Below are 25,150 nucleotides of genomic sequence, written 5' to 3'. Positions count from 1 at the left end.
TTAAGAGAAAACAACTCTTAAAAGGATTTTACACCACCCTGGAAAGAGCCCTCCACCTTTGTCCACGTGATAGATAGATGACAAAAACTTCATTGGGTGACAGGTGTGTCAAGGGTTAATCAGATCAAAACAGCCCGCTGATGAGTCCATAAAAACCCCTAGGCTTAAAAACTCCAGCAGCAACCCTCTCCAGCCTCCTCCCTCTTCAGGGGCTTTGTAGTATGGCTCAATAAACTTTGCTTTGCTGCCCACCACTTTTGTCTAGTCAACCTCTTCATTCTTCAAAGCAGCATGACTGAGAACTATGGGCAGTAAAAGAAAAGAAATCCTGCTACAATGCCAGGGAGGCAATGATCACGTTTCTGTATTTGAAACCGTCAATGGCTCCTGATTATCTACGGAATCAAGGTTTAAATATTCAAACATGGCATACAAGTCCTGCACAAACTGGCTTTTCTGTATCCCCTATAGCTTCATTTCCCACTTAACCTTTGCTTAAAAATAATTTATTATTTAAATACTTAGTTCTTTTTCTGATTTAATAAATACATCAAACCACTTCATTTGGCAATGAGTTTACCATTGCATTTTGCATATGTGCCAAAGTTACAGAAATTACTTGATAAGAATACAGACTCAGAAATTAGATCTAATCCTGGTCTTGTTACTTTCTCTTTTCTTATTGTGAAGATTAGAAAATGTACAAGAAGTCCTTGTACATTTACAGACATAGTAGACTCAACAAATAATAGCTATAATTATATTATTTGTGAAAATTATTATTAGCTTCTAAATAATTACAGATATGGTGTGAATTTTCCCCAATGTCAGATTTGCATCACAGACCATCACTACCTTGTCATATCCTGTCCTTATTAAGTTACCTACCTACATATTATATACCAGCACTGCTCCTCTCTTCCTATTGAACTTCTAAAATCTGTTAAATTAGTGATGTTTGAACATAAAACTACGGTAGGTGATGAAAAATTAAAACAACACCCTTAGGTTAGAATCATACTTTAATGTTTTCAGAACATTTTTTATAACTTTATTTGATTATATTATTCATAAATTGAAGAAGCAGACACAGAACTTTATCATGATCATAGTTTCCAATTTATAGAGGAGAAAAATTAAGTTCAGAAAGCACAAGACACAAAAGTTTACACTAATTAGTAAGTTGTAGAAGTGAAAACCTGGTCTTCTAATTCACTGTCTTAATGCTTTCCCCATTATGTCAGACTATCCTTCAGACTCATTCAACACAGCTTACCATTCCAGCCCAAAATATTCTTGGATCTTCTATAGTGTATGAGCTTATATTTTTTACTTGTGACATATCATATACGGCTCTGGTGTTTAATCTTTTTTATATGCACAATTTTTTTTTCCTCAATAAATGGTAAGCTCTTGAAGACAAGACCAAGCCTTATGCTTTTTTCTATCCTCTAATAGTATCTAGCACAGTATATTGTGCATGACAGATGGGTAGAGGGAGGGAGGGAGGAAGAGAGAAACAGAAATAGTGAAAAGATTCGTATCTAGACAAATTATTTATATAGTAATTTGGTTCCATGGAAAATAGCAACGCCTGTTAGAAGTATCATTTGCCAATAGAAGGGACAGTTAATGTGTGGAGATGGGAACCATGTAAAATTTTTGAAAATACATATGAAAGTAATGATAATGGTTTATTGGTACTTGTACACTGGTAAAGGTGAGGGTAGCACCAATAAACAGCAGCAGCAGTCAGAGACCAAGATAACTCCCTACTATATAGCAGAGTTACATACACTGATGTCACTCAAAGAAAACATATTCCTAAAGAAAGCAGTCTTGCTTTTGTAATTATAATGGATAAATAATTCACTAAAATAAGAGCAATCACCTAATAGGTTTAGCACAATAATTCACTAAAATAAGAGCAATCACCTAATAGGTTTAGCACAATTCAGGTTTAACCTGAATAGGTTCAGAATAGATGCATTCTGAACTCATAAGTAAAATTTATTTCTAGAAATAAGATTATATGTGAGGGGCACCTGGGTGACTCAGTAGGTGAGCATCTGCCTTTGTTCACGTCTTAATCCCCGGGTCCTAGAGCCTGCTTCTCCCTCTGCCTATGTCTCTGCCTCCCTCTGTGTCTCTCATGCGTAAATAAATAAAACCTTTGAAGAAAAAGATTATACTGTAAACACCACATTTAAAGACAATTTACTTATCATCAACTAAATAGCACTATAATAGGTATTGAAAGTGGCACAAAAAGGATTAAGACATTGTTCCTGTCCCAAACAGGTTACACTCTGATTAGGAAAACAGTAACAACACATGAAAATTACCAAAGTATAACAATTTACTGCAGCAAGAGGGGAAAAAAAATTATAATCTGAATATCTCCTAGTGTATCTTTCCTAAATATCAATATTTTAATGAATTACATACAAAGAAAACTATGTATGTAATTTTTCCCTCCAAAACATTTTCATTACTTAGGATCTATTATGACCACATTTGAAGTTTCCATAAAATAGTAAACAAAAGGATAGAAGGGAGAGAAAATTTAGAAAAAAGATCTATTGCATGTTAACAATTCCCAGTTACCCAGTTATGAATTATTTCTCAATTAGAACAAAGTCTAGATGCAGTCTTAATTATTAAGAGCAAATCAAAGTTATTTTTAGCCATTGCTGTAGCAACATTATGTAAAATAAATATAGCCTTTCTATTTTAAAGCCAATTCTATGAGTCAGCAGTAGGTAGGACAAGCAAAAAGAATAGCTATAATTTTATGCAAATTACAAAATCCAAATTCATATTGCTGAATATTCCCAAAAGCTGAATTAAAGAATGAAAGAAATCCAGAATGATTATATTGATAGAATAATGCTATTAATAAACAAAATAACTTTCCAGTATTTGCCTTTGTATTATTGTAAAACACCTAATGGATTCAAATTATAATTTATTGCTCAATTATGTGCCAAACATTCTATTTCATGGCTATTTATATCTTTTTAAAATTTTTATTTTGGGGACGCCTGGGTGTCTCAGCGGTTGAAAGTCTGCCTTCGGCTCAGGGTGTGATCTTGAGCCCCAAGATCAAGTCCCACATCAGGCTCCCTGCTTCTCCCTCTGCCTCTCTCTGTGTCTCTCATGAATAAATAAACAAAATCTTTAAAAAAAATTTTTTTTTATTGGGCAGGCTGGGTGGCCCAGCGATTTAGCGCTACCTTCAGCCCAAGGTGTGATCCTGGAGACTCAGGATCGAGTCCCCTGTCGGGCTCCCTATATGGAGCCTGCTTCTCCCTCTGCCTGTGTCTCTGTCTCTAATGAATAAATAAATAAATAAATAAAATTAAAAAAACATTTTATTCCAGTTAACATACAGTGTTATATTAGTTTCAAGGGTACAACACAGTGATTCAACACTTCCATACAACACCCAGTTCTCATCACAAGGGCACTCTTTAATTCCCATCACCTATTTCACCCATCCCCCACTCTCCTCCCCTCTGCTATTTGACTTTTTTTAAAATTTTTATTTATTTATGATAGTCACAGAGAGAGAAAGAGAGAGAGGCAGAGACATAGGCAGAGGGAGAAGCAGGCTCCATGCATCAGGAGCCCGATGTGGGATTCAATCCCGGGTCTCCAGGATCGCGCCCTGGGCCAAAGGCAGGCGCCAAACCGCTGCACCAGCCAGGGATCCCTGGTATTTGACATTTTAATACATTATCTCTAACTGTTTCAAAATCCTACAATGTGGAGTTCTTTATATTGTACTGATATGAAAACTGGTCTTCAGAGCGAGATATATAGAAAGGATTATCTTTCTGGTTGCATCTTGTTATAAATATCCACCTATGACTCCACAGTTTGCAGCTTTAAAATTATATTTGATTGTATGTAAGGACAACACAGACAAATGAATCCTGAAATTGTAGTAGTTTTATTTTTCAATACTCACATTCTATTGTTACTTTTCTATCCCCATAAAGACTCTTTCTTTACTTCTTTAACTAATGAGTACTGTTAAAAAGTTCCTTTATTCACTCATTCAGTCAGTCATTCAAAAACATTAGGCTTGAATTTTTTAAAACTACACACACATGTTCACATGTCTGTGAATGCATAAAAAGTGTGTAAAATAATACACATAAAATTGGGTTTAATGGTGATTGTACCTGAGTATTGCAAGAGTGTGTAGATGGTAGTCACTTTTTACTTTATATAAATCTGTTTGATTTACATTGTTACCAAAACATAAATGATATTCATCTTTAAATTATTTTAAATTTAGTTCCTAGTAGAAGCCAGTACTATGCTAGATACTGCAATAACTTCTAAAAATACAAAGATGACTAAGGCATAATCCATCTGTTTAAATCTGCCTGGGGGAGGAGGGGATGGCTTCATAAAGCAGGTGACATTTGAACTGTTTTTTCAAGTGGGGAAGGGTGGAGGTGCATTTCAGAAAAAGGAAACAGTATGTGCAAGTCACAGATAAACCTGAGAGCATGGTGTACTCTCTCTCTCTCTCTATATATATATATATATATGCTATATATATAGTATTTATATACATATAAATATTCCATATATATGTATATGGAAATGAGTGATATGAGACAAATCTAAAAAAGATGGGCAGCATTAGGTTGTAAAGGGCTGTGTGTAATATGCTAAGGAGTTTGTTAGCAAAAGGCCATTTTTTAGGCAGGTAACACTGTTTCTAGAAACATCTCTTTGGTAAGAGCACAGAAAGTGATGGGAGTGAGAAAACTGTAAAGAAGGAGATGAGTGAGGAAGCTATTGCTAAGTCCAGGAAAGAGACTGAGATTCTGAACTAGCACATTGCTACAGCTCACACTCCAAAGGCATTTCTCAGTACCACCAGCAGGATTTCATTGACCAGTTTAGTCTATGGAAGCCAAGAAATATTTTGAGGATTCTAGTATGACAGACTATCCCTACTCAAATTCTATCCTTGGTAAATAAATATTCCTAATGCTTTCATTACATCAGTCTGCTGGTTAAAAACTTACACTGATTTCTTAGAGACTATCAGACCAATGTTTCACCTTCAATAGATCTGCCTTCTCCATGTAATATTTTTCTCTCTTTAATTGCACACAGACCTACCAATGCTATTATTTATTTCTTATTTCTACTTACTTCTATTTTTTGTCTTTATTAGGTTTCATTTATATAAATCGATGCCTTCCCAATATAAACATGCCATTTAAAATTCCAAGTATCAAAAAATAAAATAAAATAAAATTCCAAGTATCTTCTGATGCTTACGTCAATCATTTATTTATTCAATAAATATTTGAGTTCTTGTGTACCAGACACTGTGCTAAGTGCTGGGGAGTCAAAAATGGGAAATGCCAAGGATCTCACAGTTAATGATACTGATAATATAGCATGGTAAATGCAATTATTAAGATACATACTGGGGGTGGAGTGATGTCAGCATTATGGCTGAATAAGACATAGCTCATCTGTGCACCCCCCACCAACAATTTGACATCCATCCATGAACAAAAGTGCTTAGATGGGAGCTGTGGGATCTAGCACTATTTGCCAAGGGACCTGGGAGTTCTACCACCTGTGTGATTGGTAAGAAGCATATCAACCTTGGTCTCAGCTGTGGACATTACAGTGGCCTGTGATCTGCTCCAGCCCCTCTCAACTACCATCTAGGAGTCCCTACAAAACACTCTTAGACAATCAAGGCCCAAAGAGCCATTGTAGAAGTCCAGGTTTCCAGAAATTTTCCAGGACAATATTGAAGCAAAAAAAAAAGAGTGTCGACACATTGGAAAAGGAAGAACGGAGTCCTCACCTCTCCCCTAAGACAGTGCACAGCTTAAGGCCAAGAGATATTTGAGCCCATGATTTCTCCTGTTAACAAGGGAAAGTGAGAGCACATGGATGAGGAATTCACTTCCCCAGCTCTGCAGAATACTGTGAAAGGAGCTCATTTTTCTCTCAGCCCGTTCAGAGGGCTGAATCATAAACATAAGGACTGGAGAGTGGGAAGAGACTGAAGGAGAATCAGATAGGATTCTCAGAGGGTATTAAAGAGATGTGGATCTTACTAACTTTATTGTGGACTCCATCAAGAATCCAGCCAACTAGCTGCAGGGGACACTTTATCCACAGATCCTCTCACCTGGCCCATGGACACCCTCAGTCCTCAGTGCCATCCCCCCTCCCCCCCACACACACATACACACACTACGCAAACATATCTACAACCTGTATCCAGCTTCCTGTGTGCATTGATGACAGCTGTGAGAGCAAACTTTGGCATATGGCTAGTGAGCATTCACAGAGAGCCAGCTGGAATCTGTAGGCCAGAGAGAGATCACAAATTAAAGCTTTAATGCCACCTTTGGAAAAACAAGAAGGAAGCTGTCAGCACTCAACCTGGTACATTACAGGATCAAGAGAAGGTATATAAGCTTAAGAATTCTGCCACAAGAGGGAGCAAGAAGAATGGAACAGATGTGTAGAAGATCTGAGAAAACCTCAGAAACCCTAGCAGAGCTGATGGAAGTTATTTCTCTCCTGAAGGCAGCTAGGAAAGGCTAGATGAGGTGTCTGTCAGATTATCAAGACCACAATGCAAAACTTCAAGGAACATAAAAAAGCAAGGAAAATGATACCATGAAAGGATCACAGGAACTGTGGAACCCTTCAGGAACTGATGCCCAAAACCTAGAGATCTGCAATTTATCTGGTAAAGAACTCAGAATAGCTGTTTTAAGGAACCTGAATGAGCTACAATAAAAACCCCCAAACCAAACCAAAACCAAAACACACCAGCACAGAAAGACAATTCAACAGAATCAGGGAAAAAATACATGAAAAGAGAAGCTTGATAAAGAGATACAAATCATAAAAGAATAAAACAAATTCTGGAGCTGAAGAATTCAATGAATGAAATGCAAAAATGTTATAGAGAGCATCAACATCATGATGGAACAAGCAGAAGAAAGAACCCAAGTCAGAAGACAAGAACTTGGAGATTATTTAGTCAGAGAACAAAACAACAGCAACAACAATGAAAAAGAATTAAGAAAATCTACATAATCGATGGGATAACATATGAACAAACAATTTGAGAATTACTGAAGTTCCAAAAGGAGTCAAGAAGCAGGGAAGAAAGCTTAAAGAAATAATTGCTGAGGGGGCACCGGGGTGGCTCAGTGGTTGAGTGTCTGCCTTTAGCTCAGGTTGTGACCCCGGAGTCCTGCATCAGGCTCCCCATAGGGAGCCTGCATCTCCTTCTGCCTATATCTCTATCACTCTCTCTGTGTCTCTCATGAATAAATAAACAAAAAATTTAAAAAGAAAGAAAGAATCAATTGCTAGGAAATTTCTAAATCTGGTGAGAGATTTAGATATCCAAGTTCATGAAGCTCATAGGTCACCAAACTCAACTTAAAAAGATTATCTCCCAAACACAGTAAATAAAACTGTCAAAGATCAAAGGCAAGTAGAGAATCTTAAAAGCACAAAAAGAAAAGAAGCTTGTAACTCACAAGGGACCCTCCTCACCACAATAAAGCTATTAGCATATTTCTAGCAGAAATCTTGCAGGCTAGGAAAAGTGCTGAAAGAAAAAAACGTACCAACTGACAATACTGTCTGGTAAAGCTGTCCTTCAGAAATGGAGAAATAGTCTTTCCCAGAAAAACAAAACCTGAGAGAGTTTATCCTAATAGAATAGCCTTTCTCCTTCCTTCCTTTCTTTCTTTCTTTCTTTCTTTCTTTCTTTCTTTTCTTTCTTTCTTTCTTTCTTTCTTTCTTTCTTTCTTTCTTTCTTTCTTTCTTCTTTCTTTCTTTTTCTTTCTTTTCTTCTTCTTCTTCTTCTTCTTCTTCTTCTTCTTCTTCTTCTTCTCCTTCTTCTTCTTCTGCTTCTTCTTTAGATTTTATTTAAATTCCAGTTAGGAGCATAATATTAGTTTCGTGTGTACAATACAGTGATTCAACAGTTTCATACAATACCCAGTGCTCATCACAAGTGCACTTCTTAATCCTAATCACCTATTTTATTCCCTTCCCATACACTTCCCCTGTGGTAACCACCAGTTTGTTCCCTATATTTGGTAATCTATTTCTTGGTTTGCCTATCTTTTTCCCCCTTTGCTCATTTGTTTTGTTTTTTAAATTCCACATATGAGTGAAATTATATGGTATTTGCTTTTCTCTGACTGACTTATTTCACTTAGTATTCCAATAGAATTGTCTTATAAGAAATACTGAAATGGGGATGCCTGGATGGCTCAGCGGTTGAGCATCTGCCTTTGGCTCAGAGCATGATCCTGGGGTCCTGGGATTGAGTCCCATATCAGGATCCCCATAGGGAGCCTGCTTCTCTCTGTGCCTATGACTCTGCTTCTCTGTGTCTCTCATGAATAAATAAATAAATATTTAAAAAAGAAATACTGAAATTAGTTCTTCAAGCAGAAATAATAAGACACCAATTAACCTGAAAATATACAATCCAATGGTAAAGGTAAATATATAGTCAAATTCAGAATACCTAATACCATAATATGGAGATGTGTTAACCACTTAACTCCAATGTAAAGGATAAGAATATAAAAAATAACTATAGCTATAATAATTTTTAATGAATACCAATATAAAAAGAGGTAATGATGATATCAAAAGCATAAAAGGTAGGAAAGTAAAAGGACAGAATTTTTGTATGTAAAAATTAAGTTGTTACCAGCATAAAATAGAATGTTATATCTATAAGATGTTTCATGTAGGCCTAGTAGTAGCCACAAGCAAAAACTTACAATTTATTTAAAAAAAAAAGAAAACTATAACAAGAGATAAATTATAAAATGATATCACTATAAAATGATAAATGAGTCAATCCAGAGCTGATTTTTTGAAAATATAAACAAAATCAATAAACTTTTAGTTAGACTAAGAGAAGACTCAAATGAATAAAGTCAGATATGAAAAAAGAGACATTATAACTGCAACCACAGAATTACAAAGGACATGAGACTACTATGAACATACACCAATAAATTGGATAAGCTAAAAGAAGCAGATAAATTCCTAGAAATGCACAACCTGCCAAGACTGAAACATGAAGAAATAGAAAATTGAAACCTACCAATAATAAGGAGATTGAATCAGTAATCAAAAATCCCCTACCTAAGAAAAGCCTGGACCTAGAGAGTTTCCTTGGTGAATTCTTCCAAACAGTTGAAGAATAAATAGCAATCTATCTCCAATTTTTCTGATCCTTCTGAAACTCTTCCAAAAGTTGAGGAAGAGAGAACATTACCTTGTACCAAAGCCAAATAAAGAAACTACAAGAAAAGAAAACTATGGACCAATACCTCTGATGAACATAGATGCAAAAAATCCTAAACAAAATATTAGCAAACTGAATTCAACAGCATGTTGAAAGGATAATATACCACAATCAAGTGGGATTTATTCCTAGGATGAAATGATAGTTCAATATATGTAAGTCAATAATGTTTTACACCATATTAATAGAATAAAAGATGAAAATCATATGATCATCTCAATTGATACAGAAAAATCATTTGGCAAAATACAACATCCTTTCAGAATAAAAGCTATTAACAAACTCAGCAAATAAGGAATATACCTCAACATAATAAATGCCATGCATGACAAACACAGTCAATGGTGAAAGATTGAAAGCTTTGGGATGCCTGAGTGACTCGGTGGTTGAGCATCTGCCTTTGGCTCAGGTGATCCCAGGGTCCTGGGATCGAGTCCCACATCGGGCTCCCTGTGTGGAGCCTGCTTCTCCCTCTGCCTATGTCTCTGCCTCTCTCTCCATGTCTCTCATGAATAAATAAATAAAACCTTTCCAAAAAAAAGAAAAGATTGAACGCTTTTCCTCTAATAAAAGGAAGAAGACAAATATGCCCATTCTCATCACTCTTATTCAACACATTACTTGAGTCCTAGACAGAGCAATTAGGCAAGAAAAAGAAATAAAAGGCATTCAGATTGGAAAGGAAGAAGTAGAATTATCTTTGCAGATTATATGATTTAAATATAGAAAATCCTAAAAAGCCTTAAAAAGCCATTGAACTAGTTAACAAATTAAAGTTGCAGGCTGCAAAATCAACATACAGAAATCAGTTGCATTTCTATACACCAACAACAAAATATCTGAAAAACAAAATAATCTCATTCATGATAGCATCAAAAACACTAAAATACTCAGGAATACATTTAACCAAGGCAGTGAAAATCTGTAAACTGAAAACTATAGAACTTTGATGAAATAACACAAATAAATAGAAAGCTATCCTGTGTTCATGGATTGTGAAAATTAATACTGTAAAAATGTTCATACTCCCCAATATATTTTGAATGCAACCCCTATCAAAATTCCAATGCATTTTTCACAGACAATAAAAAAAATCCTAAGATTCCTATGAAATCACAAAGGACCCTGAATAGTCAAAGCAATCCTGAGAAAGAACAAAGCTGGAGACATTACACTTCCTGATTTCAAACTATGCTACAAAGCTATATCAATCAAAACAGTATGGTAATGACATAAATATAGACACATGGACCAATGGAACAGTATCAAGGGCCCATAAAAGAACTCTCGCATATACAGTCAATCAATATTTGACAAGGGATTCAAGAATATTCAGTGAGGACGTGATAGTCTCTTCAAAAAATAGTACCAGGATAACTGGATAATCATATACAGAAGGATGAAATTGGACCGCTATCTTACACTACTCACAAAAATTAACTCAACATGGATTTAAAGACTTAACCATAAAACTTAAACCATAAAACTCCTAGAGAAGGGGATCCCTGGGTGGCGCAGCGGTTTAGCGCCTGCCCTTGGCCCAGGGCGCGATCCTGGAGACCCGGGATCCAATCCCACGTCGGGCTCCCGGTGCATGGAGCCTGCTTCTCCCTCTGCCTGTGTCTCTGCCTCTCTCTCTCTCTCTCTCTCTCTCTGTGACTACCATAAATAAATTAAAAAAAAAATTAAAAAAAAAAAAACTCCTAGAGAAACATAAAAAGTTTCTTGACATTGGTCTCAGCAATAGTTTTTTGACATCAAAAGCACAAGCAATGAAAGCAAAAATAAATAAGTGGGACTACATTAAACTAAAAAGCTTCTGCTAATCAAAAGAAACAGTTTAAAAAATGGAAATGAAAACTATGGAATAAGAAAAAGTATTTGTAAATCATAAATTGGATAAAGAATTAATATTTTAAAAATATAAGGAAATCATACAAATCAATAGCAAAAAAACCAAACAACCCACTTTAAAAATGGGCAGAAGAACTGAATAGACATTTTTCCAAAGAAGACATAAAAATGGTCAACTGGTATATGAAAAGATGCTCAACATCACTAATCATCAAAGAAATACAATGAGATCAAAATCACAATGAGATTTCACCTCATACCTATTAGAATAGCTATCATCAGAAAACAAAGAGGTAACAAATGTTGGCAAGCATGGAGAGAAAAATAAATCCTTGTCCATTGTTGATGGGGATGTAAACTGGTCAGCCATCATGGAAAACAATATGGAGGTTCCTCCTAAAATTAAAAATAGAACTATTATGATCCACCAATCTCACTTTTGGGTATTCATCCAAAGGAAATGAAAACAAGATTTCCAAGTAATATCTGAACTCCCACGTTCATTGCAGTATCATTCATAATAGCAAAGATGTGGAAAAAGCCTAAATGTCTATCAATGGATGAATGAATAAAGATGTGTATATGTACACAATGGAATATTATTCAGCCATGAGAAAGAAGGAAATCCTGCAATTGGCAACAAGATGGAGGCAGGCAGTGGAAGATAAGTCTGGAAGTGCAACACAGGTCAGATCACAATACTTAGTACTTTATTCTGCCAGTTGATGATTTAAGCAAAGGGAACAAATGTGAGAACCCACAGGACTCTGATATACAAGTCAGATATAATGAGCTTCACTGTTTGAAGTAGAAGTGTAGGATCCAAAGGCTAACCCATAACCTCTCTTCTTTCGTCCTCTTGCCCCTCTGCAAAACCACTACTGAGGCTGTGGGGAGTTACACATTTCAAGAACAGATTTGGATTACATAGAATGCTTTGACATGTCTGTGGATGATGGATTTGAAGGCAGTCTGAGGACAGAGAGGAGATTGTAGTAGTAGTACATTAAAAAGAGAGAGAGAGAGAGAGAGAAGCAATAGGGATTTCTGTTTCCAGATAGGTTTGTCCTGAGAATCAGAAGAACTGAAATATAAAAATTATAATTGATGGGGTGTCTGGCTGGCTCAGTGAGTAGAATGTGTGACTCTCGATCTTGGGGATTAAGTAGAGATTACTTAAAAATAAAGCTTTTTTTAAAAAATTATGATTGAAAAAGGGATGAGATTGCTGCAGAAACCATGAGACTCTCAAAGGTAAGCTCTTGAGTATTTATAACCATTCTTCTGTAGTACAAACTAGAAGGTAAAAATTTGGGCTTAACACAGGCAGCAGGCCAATACTGAAGGGCAGAGAAACAAGCAGACCTTTCTGTCGTTCACAGTGCTGGAGGGACAGAACTGGAGACTAAGGGACCTCCACATGCAACTGGTTTTCTTCTCAAGGTATGTACCAGAGTCTTAAACTGTGCCAGTCAGGAAGCTAAGGAACTAAACTTTTGAAACTATAGTGTAATTTTTTTGCAATCTCATAGTGTGGAGAGACAGAGGAAAGGGGAGTTAAAAAACTGAGGTAGGAACAGACACTCATGATCTACAGCCCTTTTTCTCCATGGAGTACTTGTTGATTTGGTTGTGGTGAAAGGCTGAGATTCAGACTGGATCTCTGACAGAGGGTGACTGTTTATGACAGAAAAACCAGTAGTACTTTTGGTGGTTTCCAGCAGATCTGGGAGTCTTCAAAAATATGGATATTTCACTCTCAAAATATCTGCCAAATTCTGCAGCTCTTCTTAAGAAGCAAAAGGCTAAAACTGGGAATCAAAAATATTGAAAAGCAGAATGGAATTTCCTGCAGTCCCTCTGCTCTGAGGAAACAGTCCTAGAGCCTTGTGTACTCTAAACAAGGGTAAGCCAGGCATAGATTGAATTGGACAAATCAGCAAACCAGCGCAAACTAAGTATAGATCTTGATTGCCTTAAAGTGATCATCCTCACCTGCAGAGGGAAGAGTGAGCCTTCTTTCATGGAAAATAACATCATCTAGTGTCTCTAACAGTTTTTATACACCTTGTCTGGCTTTTGATAAAAGCATAACTACAAGTGATTCAGTTAATTGGAATTAGCAGACAGACTTTAAAATCACTGATTAAGTATTTAAAAAATAGAAAAAAATGGAGAAAATAATTTAGGGACTTAATAGAAAACTGAAATATGTAAAAAAAAGATAGTTCTAGAACTGAAAAATACAATCTGAAATTACTGCAATATTTGAAATTGAGTGGGATTTTTTTTTAAAAAGATTTTACTTATTTATTCATGAGAAACACAGAGAGGCAGAGACAGAGGCAGAAGCACACTCCATGCAGGGAGCCTGATGTAAGACTTGATCCCAGGACCACAGGATCACACCCTGAGCCAAAGGCAGGTACTCAACCGCTGAGCCACCCAGGCATCCCAAGTGAGTGTGTTTAAGAACAGATTGTATGCGAAGAATATCGGATTAGTGAACTGGAAAAAAGATGAATACAAAATTTCCAAACTAAAGCCCAAAGGAAAGAAGAGAGAGAGAGAGAGAAAAAAGAAAACATGTTAGGAAATGTGGGACAGTCAAAAGTTCAAATATACTTTATACTGCAGTCTTAAAGGGAAGAAATAAAATGAGGCAGAGTCAATACTTGATGAATATTTGAGATTTTCCAAAACTGATGAAATGTATCAACCTACAGATTTAAGAAGCTCTGTGAACCTCAAGCAAGATAACAACAAAGCTACACTTTGTAGCAAAACTGCTAAAAATAAAAAAATAAAAGAATAATCTTAAAAGTAGTCATAGAAAAGAGACATATTGGGGCACCTAGGTGGCTCAGTAGTTGAGGTCTGCCTTTGGCTCCGGTCAAGATTGCAGGATCTTGAAAAAAGAAATTTAAAAAATCTTTGAAAAAAAGAAAAGAGACATATTATTTTTAGAGCAGCAACAATAAAACTAACAGTTGATTTATCAGCAGAATGGTAGAATCCAAAAAAGACAGTGGATTGTCTTTACAGGGGTGAAAGAAAATGATAACTTAGAATTCTATTCCCAGTGAAAATATCCCATAAAAATAATGGCAAAATAAAAACATTTCAGGAGAAAAGGAGCACTTGTCACAAGTATATTAGCATTTAAAGAAATACTAGGGATGCATAAGTGGCTCAGTTGGTTGAGCTTTGGAATCTTGATTTTGGCTCAGGTCATGATCTCAGAGTAGTGGGATAGAGTCCCTCATCAGGCTCCATACTCAGTGAGGAATCTGCCTGAGATTCTCTCTCTTCTTCTCCCTCTGTCCCTCTCCCCCCATTGTGCTCTGTCTCTCTCTCAAATAAATAAATATGTCTTAAAAAAAAATAAAAAGGAACTACCAAAAGGAGTTCTTTAGTCAGAAGGTAAATGACCTCAGATGGAAACATGAAAATGCGAGAAGCAATGAAGAGCACTGGAAAAAGTAACTTTGGAGGTAAGTATACTGGCAATGACATGCAAAATAAGAATATTAATGTCTTGTGGAATTTTACTTATATATAGAACTAAATAAAATACATGACAATAATGATGAATAAGATAGGAAAGGGATAACAGAGTCCAAGAAGTATAAGGTTCTTACATTACTAGGAAAATAATAAAAGTAATAATATATATTAAACTGTAATAAGACAAAGATGAATCTCTTTATTCAGGATAATCATACACTTGAAAGAATAAAAGAATGTCTAAAATGCTATCGGGGGGACACCTGGGTGGCTCAGTGGTTGAGCACCTGCCTTTGGCCCAGGGTGTGATCCTGGAGTCCCAGGACCGAGTCCCACATCGGGCTCCCTGCATGGAGCCTGCTTCTCTCTCTGCCTGTGTCTCTGCCTCTTTCTGTGTGTCTCTCATGAATAAATAAATAAAATATCTTTTAAAAAATAAAACAAAATGCTATCAGAGGGAAAAACAGGACTATTACAAAAATTAATTCAAAAGAAGGCAAGAAAAGAGAAGAAAAATAAAACATATTTTTAAAAACCCAGGATAATACAAACCCAATTACATCAGTAACTCCATTAAATGCAAAGAACTAAATATTCCAGTTAAAAGACTAAAATTGTTATATTGGGTAAAAATTGAATCAAATGAAACCAAACAATATATTAAGTACAGGAGACACACATTTTAAAAAAGACATAGAAAGGTCCAAAGTTAAAAACCAGAAAGATAAACACTGTAAATGTTAGCCAAAATGAAAGCTATATTAATATTTGATAAAGTAGGGACACCTGGGTGGCTCAGTGGTTGAGCATCTGCCTTCAGCCCAGGGTGTGATCCCAGGATCTGGGATGGAGTCCCACTTTGGGCTCCTTGCAGGGAGCCTGCTTCTCTTTCTGCCTGTGTCTCTGCTTCTCTCTCTATGTCTCTCATGAATAAATAAATAAAATCTTAAAAAAAATATTCGATAAAGTACACTTGAAGTCAAAAGCATTATTAGAAGCAGAGATATCCCTTAGTTAGAAAAGGGTTACTCTGTTAGTAAGATTTCATAATTTTATGTGTGTGTATATCCAATAATTCTCTTCAAAATCTTTAAAACAAAAATAAACCAATAAATAGATAATTTCACATTAATAAAGGGGAAACTTTAACGTATTACCCTTAATGTCTATGAAAACAAGCAAATACACACGGTGAACACAATTAATAAACTTGATTGATTAGCACATATTATAAACACTGCACCTAATAACAACAAATGCATATTCTCTTCAAATGCAAATGGAATCTTTATCAAAATTTACCATATTCTGGGTCATAAAGCAAGCTTCAACAAACTTCTAAGAATTAACATTCAGGTTACATTTTCTGCTCATGGAGAAATTAAGCTAGCAATCAATTGCAAAAATATAACTAAAAAAAATCCAACTGCTGAGAAATTGAATAATACATTTCTATAATTCAAGGATAAATGGAAAAATCAAAACAAGACTTTGAAAATATTTTAACCTAATGAAGATACAATATTTCAAAATTGGTAGGATATAGTTTAAGTGGGGCTTAGGAGAATATATATATATATATAGTCTTAAGTGCACATATTACAAAAGAAGAAAGGCTAAAATCTGTTTCAATTTCAAGAGGCTAAACAAAAATTAAATATCAAACTAAAGGAAGAAAAAGAAAATAGTAAATATCAATATTTTCATCAATCAATGGACATTTAGGCTCTTTCTGTAATTTGACTGTTGTTGATAATGCTGCTATAAATAGATAAGAGTTTATGTATCCCTTCAAATCAGTATTCTTGTGTCCTTTGCATAAACACCTGATAGTACGATTTTGCTGGATTGTAGGTAGTTATATTTTTTACTTTTTGAGGACCCTCCACACTCTGTTTTCTAGAGAGGCAGCACCAGTTTGCATTCCCACCAACAGTGTTAGAGTTCCCCTGTCTCCACATCCTCACAAACATCTGTTGTTTTCTGTGTTAATTTCTGCAATTCTGACTGGTATGAGATGATATCTGATTGTAGTTTTGATTTGTATTTCCCTAATGATGAGTGATGTTGAGCATCTTTCCATGTGTCTGTTGCCATTTGTGTTTTCTTTGGAAAAACTTCTATTCATGGCTTCTGCCCATTTCTTAAATGGATCATAGGGTTTGGGGGTGTGAATTTCATAAGTTCTTTATACATTTTGGATACTAACTCTTTATCAGATAAGTCATTTGCAAATATCTTCTCCCATTCTGAAGGTTGCCTTTTAGTTTAGTTGGTTGTTTCTTTCTTTCTTTTTTTTTTTTAAGTTGGTTGTTTCCTTTGCTGTGCAGAAGCTTTTTATGAAGTCCCAATAGTACATTTTGCTTTTGTTTCCCTTGCCTCAGGAGTCATATCTAGTAAGAACTTGTTACTGACAATGTCAACAAGCTTATTACTTGTGTTCTCTAGGATTTTGATGGATTTTACTGTCTCACACTTAAGTCTTTCATCCATTTTCAATTTATTTTTGTGTTTGGTGTAAGAAAGTGGTCCAGTTTCATTCTTCTGCATGTTGCTCTCCAGTTTTCCCAGCACCATTTGTTGAGGAAACTGTCTTTTTTTCCATTGGATATTCTTTCCTGCTTTGTTGAAGATTAGTTCACCATATAGTTATGGGTTCATTTCTGGGTTTTCATTCTATTCCACTGATCTATGTCTTTTTTATGTGCCAGTATCATACTGTCTTGATCACTATGGCTTTGTAATGTAACTTGAAGTCCAGAATTGTGATGTCTCCAGCTTTTTGTTTCTTTTTCAAGATTGCTTTGGCTATTTGGAGTCCTTTGTGGTTCCATACAAATTTTAGGATTATTTATTCTAGCTCTGTGAAAAATGCTGTTGGTATTTTGATAGAGATTGCACTGAATGTGTAGATTGCTTTGGGTAGCATAGACATTTTGACACTACCTGTTCTTCCAATCCAGGAGTATGGAATGTTTCCCATTCCATTTCTTCCACCAGTGTTTTATAGTTTTCAGAGTAGAGATATTTTACCTTTTTGGCTAGGTTTATTCATAGGTATCTTATGGTTTTTGGTGCAATTGTAAATGAGATCAAGTCCTTGATTTTTCTTTCCATTACTTCATCACTAGTGTACAGAAATGCAACAGATGTCTGGACATTGATTTTGTATCCTGTGACTTTATTGAATTTCTGTATTAGTTCTAGTAATTTTGGGTGGAGTCTTTGGATTTTTTTTTAAGATTTTTATTTATTTATTCATAGAGACACACACAGAGACAGAGACAGAGAGAGAGGCAGAGACACAGGCAGAGGGAGAGAGAGAGAGAGAGAGAGAGAGAAAGGCAGAGACACAGGCAGAGGGAGAAGCAGGCTCCAGGCAGGGAGCCCGACATGGGACTCCATCCTGAGTCTCCAGGATCACGCCCTGGGCTGAAGGCAGCGATAAACCGCTGACCAACCAAGCTGCCCTCTTGGATTTTCTACAGAGTATCATGTCATCTGCAAATAGTGAAAGTTTTCCTTCTTCCTTGACTATTTGGGTGTTTTTTTATTCCTCTTTGTTGTCTGCTGAGGCTAGGACTTCCAGTACTATGTTAAATACCAGTCATGGAGTAGATATCCTGTCCTGTTCCTAACCATAAAGGAAAAGCTCTCAGTTTTTCCCCATTGAGGATGATATTAGCTGTGGGGTTTTGGTGTATGGCCTTTACTATATCTTCTTTGTTGAGGGTTTTTATCATGAATGGATGTTGTACTTTGTCAGATGCTTTTTTTAAGATTTTATTTATTTATGAGAGAGACAGAGAGAGAGAGAGAGAGACAGGCAGAGGGAGAAACAGGCTCCCTGCAGGGAGCCTGACCTGGGACTCCATTCCCTGGGCTGAAGGCAGCGCTAAACCACTGAGCCACCCGGGCTGCCCTGTCAGATGCTTTTTGTGCAACAATTGAAAGGGTCATACGGTTCTTATCCTTTCTTTAATTAATATAGTATATCATACTGATTGATTTGCAAATATATTTTTTAAGATTTTATTTATTCATTAATGAGAGACACAGAGAGAGAGGCAGAGACATAGGCAGAGGGAGAAGCAGGCTCCTTGCAGGGAGCCCAATGCAGGACCCAAACACCTGAGATCACGCTCCAAGCCCAAGGTAGATGCGCAACCACTGAGCAACCCAGGTGTCCCTGATTTGCAAATATTGCAGCCCAGGAATGAATCCCACTGTTTGTGGTGGATTATTCTTTTAATGTACTATTATTAGATTTGATTTGCTAGTATTTTGAGAATTTTTGCATCCACGTTCCTCAGGGATGTATTAGTATACTAGACTGTAGTTTTTGTTTTATTTTGTTTTGTTTTGTTTCGTTTTGTTTTTGTGGAGTTTTTGTCTCATTTTAGAATCAGGGTAATGCTGGCCTCATAGAATGAGTTTGGAAGTTTTCTTTCCATTTCTATTTTTTGGAATAGTTTGAGAAGAATAGGTATTAACTCTACTTTAAATGTTTGCTAGAATTCCCCTGTGAAGTCTTCTGGACCTGGACTTTTGGTTGTCAGGAAATTTTTTTTTTAAAAGATTTTATTTATTTATTTATTCATGATAATCACACACAGAGAGAGAGAGGCAGAGACACAGGCAGAGGGAGAAGCAGGCCCCATGCTGGGAACCTGATGTGGGACTCGATCCCGGGTCTCGAGGATCACGCCCCGGGCAGAAGGCAGGCGCTAAACCGCTGAGCCACCCAGGGATCCCCGGGAAATTTTTTTTTTAAAGATTTTATTTATTCATTTTGAGAGAGAGAGAGAGCGCCAGGGGGAGCAGGACAGAGGGAGAGAAGCAGACTCCCTGCTGAGCCCAGAGCCCAACACGGGGCTTGATCCCATGACACCTAGATCATGATCTGAGATGAAATCAAGAGTCAGATTGCTTAACTGACTGAGCCACCCAGGCACCGTTGGGAGATTTTTGATTACTGATTCAGTTGCTTTGCTGGTTCTGTTAATTGCTTTGCTGGTTCAGTTCAATTGCTTTGCTGGTCTGTTCAAGTTCTCTAAGTCTTCATTTTGGTAGTTTATATATTTCCAGAAATTTATCCATTTCTTCTGAATTGTCCAGTTTGTTGGCATATATTTTTTCATAATATTCTCTTATCATTGTTTGTATTTATGTAGTGTTGGCTATTATTTCTCCCTCTCATTTGTGATTTTATTTATTTGGGTCCTTTCTCTTTTCTTTTTGCTAAGTGTAACTAAGGGTTTATCCATTTTATTAATTTTTTCAAAGAACCAGCTCCTGGTTTCTTTGATCTGTTCTGCTGATTTTTTGGGCTTTTATTTGTTTGTTTCTGTATCATTTATTTCTGCTCTTATCTTTATTATTTCCCTTCTTCTGGTAGCTTTCAGCTTCATTTGTTGTTCTTTTTTCCAGCTCCTTACAATGGTAAGGTTATGTTGTGTATTTGAGATTATTCTTGCTTCCTGAGGGAGGCCTGTATTGACATATATTTCCCTCTTGTAGTTACTTTTGCTGCATTCCAAAGGTTTTGGACCATTATATTTTCATTTTCATTGGTGTCTATGTATTTTTTAATTTCTTCTTTGAGTTCAACTACTAGTTGACCCACTCATTCTTTGTAGCATATTGTTTAACCTCCATTTGTGTGGTTTCTCAAAATTTTTTCTTGCAGTGGACCTCAAGTTTAATAGCATTGTGGTCAGGAAATATGCATGGTATTATTTCAATCTTTTTGTACTTGTTGAGGCCTGATTTGAGACCTGTTATGTGATCTATTCTGTAGAATGTCCCATGTGCACTTAAAAAGAATGTGTATTCTGCTGCTTTAGGCTGAAATGATCTGAATTATCTGTTAAGTCCATTTGGTCCAGTGTGTCATTTAAAGCCATTGATTCCTTGTTGATTTTCTACCTAGATGATATGTCCATTGTTGTAAGTGGGGTTTTAAAGTCCCCTACTATTATTGTATTACTACCAGTGAGTTTTTTTCTGTTTGTTATTAATTCTTTTATATGTTTGGGTGTCCCAAAGTTGGGAGCCTAAATATTTACAATTGTTAGATCTTCTCATTGGATAGTTCCCTTAATTATGATATAGTGTCTTTCTTCATCTCTTGTTATAATCTTTGGTTTAAAATCTAATTTGTCTGATATGAGTATGGTTACTCTGACTTTCTTTTGACATCCATTAGCATGATAGATGTTTCTCCATCCCCTCACTTTCAATCTTTTAGGTCTAAAATGATTTTCTTATAAAGGCAGCATATAGATGGTCTTGTTTTTAATTCAATCCTGTGTGTTTTAATTTGAGCATTTAGTCAGAGTAACTATTGATAGATATGTATTTAATGCCATTTTATTACTTGTTTTGTCATTGTTTCTGGAGATTTTCTCCAGAAAAGAAGTCTTTGACAGTTTCAGTCTTTCCATCATACTCAATGAGTCTCCTTTAATATTTCTTTTCATTTTTTTAAAAGATTTTATTTATTTATTCATGAGAGACACAGATAGAGAGGCAGAGACACAGACAGAGGAGAAGCAGGTTCCATGCAGGGAGCCCGATGTGGGACTCTATCCCAGGACTCCAGGATCATGCTCTGGGCCAAAGGCAGGTGCCAAACTGCTGAGCCACCCGGGGATCTCCTCCTTTAATATTTCTTGCAGGACCAGTTTATTGGTTATGAACACCTTTAGTCTGTGTTTGTCTGGGAAACTCTTTTTTTTTTTAAAGGTTTTATTTATTTATTTGAGAGAGAGAGAGAGAGCGTGAGTGGGAGGAGGGGGCAGAGGGAGAGGGAGAAGTAGGCTCTTGAGCAGGAAGCCCAACACAGGGCTTAATCCCAGGACCCTGAGATTATGACCTGAGCCTAAGGCAGACACTTAACTGACTGGGCCACCCAGGTGCCCCATGTCTGGGAAACTTTATCAATCTTTGTATTCTGTATGATAGCTTTGCTAGAGTATTCTTGGCTGTAGATTTATTTGCTAAGAGTATTCTTGGCTGTAGATTTACCCATTCAGCACACTGAATTTATATATATATATAATGTCACTTTCTTGTTCTGGCTTTCCTAGTTTCTGTGAAGCAATCTGCAACTAGCTGTATAGTTTTCCCTTGTAAGATAGGGACTTCTTTTTTCTTGTTGCTTTTAAGATTTTTTTATCACTATATTTTGCGAATTTAACTACAATATGTCTTGGCATTGGTCTGCTTTTGTTGATTTTGATAGGAGTTCTCTGTGCCTCCTGGATTTGGATGTCTGTTTCCTTCCCCAGGTTAGTGAATATTTCAGCTATTATTTCTTCAAATAAACCTTCTGCCTCCTTTCTCCCTCATTTCTCCTTCTAGGACTCCTATGATACCGTTATTATATTTGATCGAATCAGAGTTCTCTTGGACTGCTCTCTTTTGTTCAGCTTCATTATTTTCCATAATTTTATTTTCTATATCACTTATTCATTTTCCTCTGATTCTTTCATGCTTGTGGTTATTACAGCCAGTCTGTTTCAAATCTCAGTTACTGCATTTTTCATTTCTGCCTATTCTTTTTAACTCTTTTATCTCCGTGGTAAGAGTCTCCTGATGTCGTCCATGCTTTTCGCAAGCTCAGCAATTATCCTTATGATTGTTGCTTTAATTTCTCCATCAGACATATTACTTATATCTCTTTCAATTAGATCTCTGGGTGTGACCTTTTCTTGTTTTTCCTTTTGGGATGAATTCCTCCATTTTGGCATTTCATATAGGTCTCTGTCTTCTTCTATTAGAAAAGCCTGTTATGTTTCCTGCTCCTGAAAGTAATGGCTTTTTGAAGAAAAGGTCATATAATATCCAGAGCCTGGTGCATCAGGGAGTGTCTCTGGTGTATGCTGTATGCACTTAGTTGTGTTTTAGCTGCTCTATCCAACAGGTCAGTTGTCTGCAGAGGTTCTTGCCTGCAGTGAGCAGTGTTTGGATCGCTAGAGTTTTAATTAGGTGTGCTCTGGTCTACTTAATAATTGAGCCCTGATGCTACTTCCACTAGAACTGAAGCCTTGCAGAGCTCTGTTGTTGGTAGATGAGGTGAATGCTAGGGTTTGTACTAGTCTTCTGGATCTTCTGGAGAAATGGCCCAGTGAGCTGATTCTTAGGCACACTTGCCTAAGAAAATCAGTACCACAGGGGGGTAGGACTTGGTATAAGGAGGTTAGGCAATCAGTGCTGGTGCTATGCTGTTTATTGAAGTTGGTTTATGCTGAGGAGTGGGGAAGGGAAATGGCACCAGCCAGCCCCTTTGTCTTCAGAGAGGGGACCTCATGCTTGCTACTCTCAGGGAAGCACTCCCAGAAGAGTGAATAACTTCCCCTTGTGTGTCCCAAGTATTTTTCAATCACTGTTTTCATGCTATCTCTGGGTTGCTTGTCTCCCTGGATCAGCATAGTACACTTTAGGCTCTATTCCAGCCAAGCCTGCTTTGAAAACTCCAGACTTTAGGGACCTAGTGTGGCAGGGGGACCTGCATTGGTCTTCCGGGGAAGGGACTCATTGTACTGGGACTGATGCAAGTTTGACCAATAAGGGCAGTGGCACCAGGGTACAGGGTCATGGTATTTGGAGCAAAGGAGGCTGACAGCCAGTATCTGGCTTAGCAACCCTCACGAAGTTATCCATGTGCCTATGTTGAGGGGCAAGAAAGGGAAATGGTGACTGTGGTCTCTTGTCCTAGGAGATGCACCTCTGTGAAAGCCACCTCATAGATAAACTCTAAGAAAAGTGAACATCCTCTCCCCATGCCCATTAGGCAATCCTCAGATCATGGCATCTGCCCTGGGGTTGCTTGCATGCCTTCTCTTCAGGAGCAGGGCAGCACCCTCAGGGCTCTATCTCAGCCAAGCCTGTTGACCTCTTGAAACTCTAGTCTTTAATCCCCGCTGGTTGCAAAAACTCACAAAAATCAGCCCCTCTCTTTTTCCCAGGCAATGGCTTTGGGGAAATGTACTCCATGTGCATATCCCTGTGTACTCTACTCTCTCTCATCTTTCTCCTTGACTAGGACTCTCTCCTGTCTACAGAACCCGGGATTCATTTCTACTCCAAACCACATCTCTGCACTTCCTACCTTCCTCCACGTGGCCTCTTCTTTTCCTCTAGTTGTTCAGTTTGTTCTGTCAGTCCTCGGGTGAATTTCTTGGGTATTCACAATGATTTGATAGTTATCTAGTTGTGCTTGAGGATGAGCCCAGCCTAGCATTCTTCTCCTATGCCACCATCTTAGCATACCCCCAGAAGTTAGTGATTGTGAACGAGGATAGTGCATCACAAAGGGGGTTTAGTTCAGAAATGTAGAGATATTTTAACATTTGAACATCAGTTAATATAATTCATACTACATTAATAGAGGAAAAAGGGTAAAAATACAATAATAATTTTGATTGATGTGGAAAAAGCACTAAATGAAATTTAACATGTAACTCAACAATGATAAAAATGCTTCATAAATTAGGAAAAGAAGGAACTTGGTAATAAACATCATACTTAAAACAATGAAAGCATTTCCTCAGAAATCAAGAAAGGATACTTGCTATCACTATTTTTATTCAACATGATACAGGAGGTCATAACTATTGCAACAAGAAAAGGAAATTATATATTGGAAATGAGGAAGTTATCATTATTCACAGGTTACATAATTATAATTGTAGAAAACCTTAAAATTCTACAAACCATTAAAAAGTGAATTTAGCAAGGCTGCAAAATACTAATCAAATATTATAAATTGATTTCTATATAGTAAGAACAGAAAATAAGATGAAAAAACCTTCATACATTTTAAAAATTAGATACCTAGGAATAAATCCAATGAAAAATATGCAAGACATCTATACAGAACACTACAAAACAATCAGTATATGTGTGTGTGTTCATGGAATGGAGGAAATCACGAATGAATGAATTCATACAATGAATTTTGAGGTGACCTTAAATTTTCTCATGGAAAAGTGGGAGACTATGTCCCCTTCCCTTCGGAAGGGCTTATGACTGCTTCAACCAATAAACTACAACAGAAGTGATACTATGTAACTTCAAAGGTGAGATTATAAAAGGTCATGGAGCTTTCTCTATTTTCTCTTTGAACACTTGTCCCCAGCTACTCCCTCTTAGAACTGACCTACCATGTTGTGAGCTCAAGTCACATAGACTATTAATAAGTGCTCTGGTATACAATACTTGTCCGGGTCCCAACATCTGGGCAAAGAATCCTCCTAATGATTTAAGCCCCAGATCCTAACCCCCAGCGGAGGCTCTAAGTATCATGGAATAGATAAGCTATCCCTACTGTGCCCCATCCCAATTCCTTATCCAACATTATTCATGAGCATAATTAAAAAAAAAAAAAGGTTTTTCTTTTACACTACTTAGTTTGGGGTGATTTGT

General features: G+C 36.7%; 1 long non-coding RNA gene across 4 annotated transcripts in view; it reads left to right on the top strand.

Moving 5' to 3' along the window:
- LOC111095448 overlaps positions 1–25,150 on the top strand; it is a 74,254-nt gene that overhangs the window by 5,000 nt on the left and 44,104 nt on the right. For all 4 annotated transcript variants that reach the window (XR_005357838.1, XR_005357835.1, XR_005357837.1 and 1 more), the window contains exon 2: positions 12,595–12,655. This is a non-coding gene — a long non-coding RNA (uncharacterized LOC111095448). The remainder of the gene's footprint in view (positions 1–12,594; positions 12,656–25,150) is intronic.

This window comes from Canis lupus, chromosome 4 (assembly GCF_011100685.1).
Source record: "Canis lupus familiaris isolate Mischka breed German Shepherd chromosome 4, alternate assembly UU_Cfam_GSD_1.0, whole genome shotgun sequence".
Taxonomy (NCBI): Eukaryota; Metazoa; Chordata; class Mammalia; order Carnivora; family Canidae; genus Canis; species Canis lupus.
Note: the sequence above shows the minus strand (reverse complement) of the source record. Positions and strands in the feature narration are given on the sequence as shown.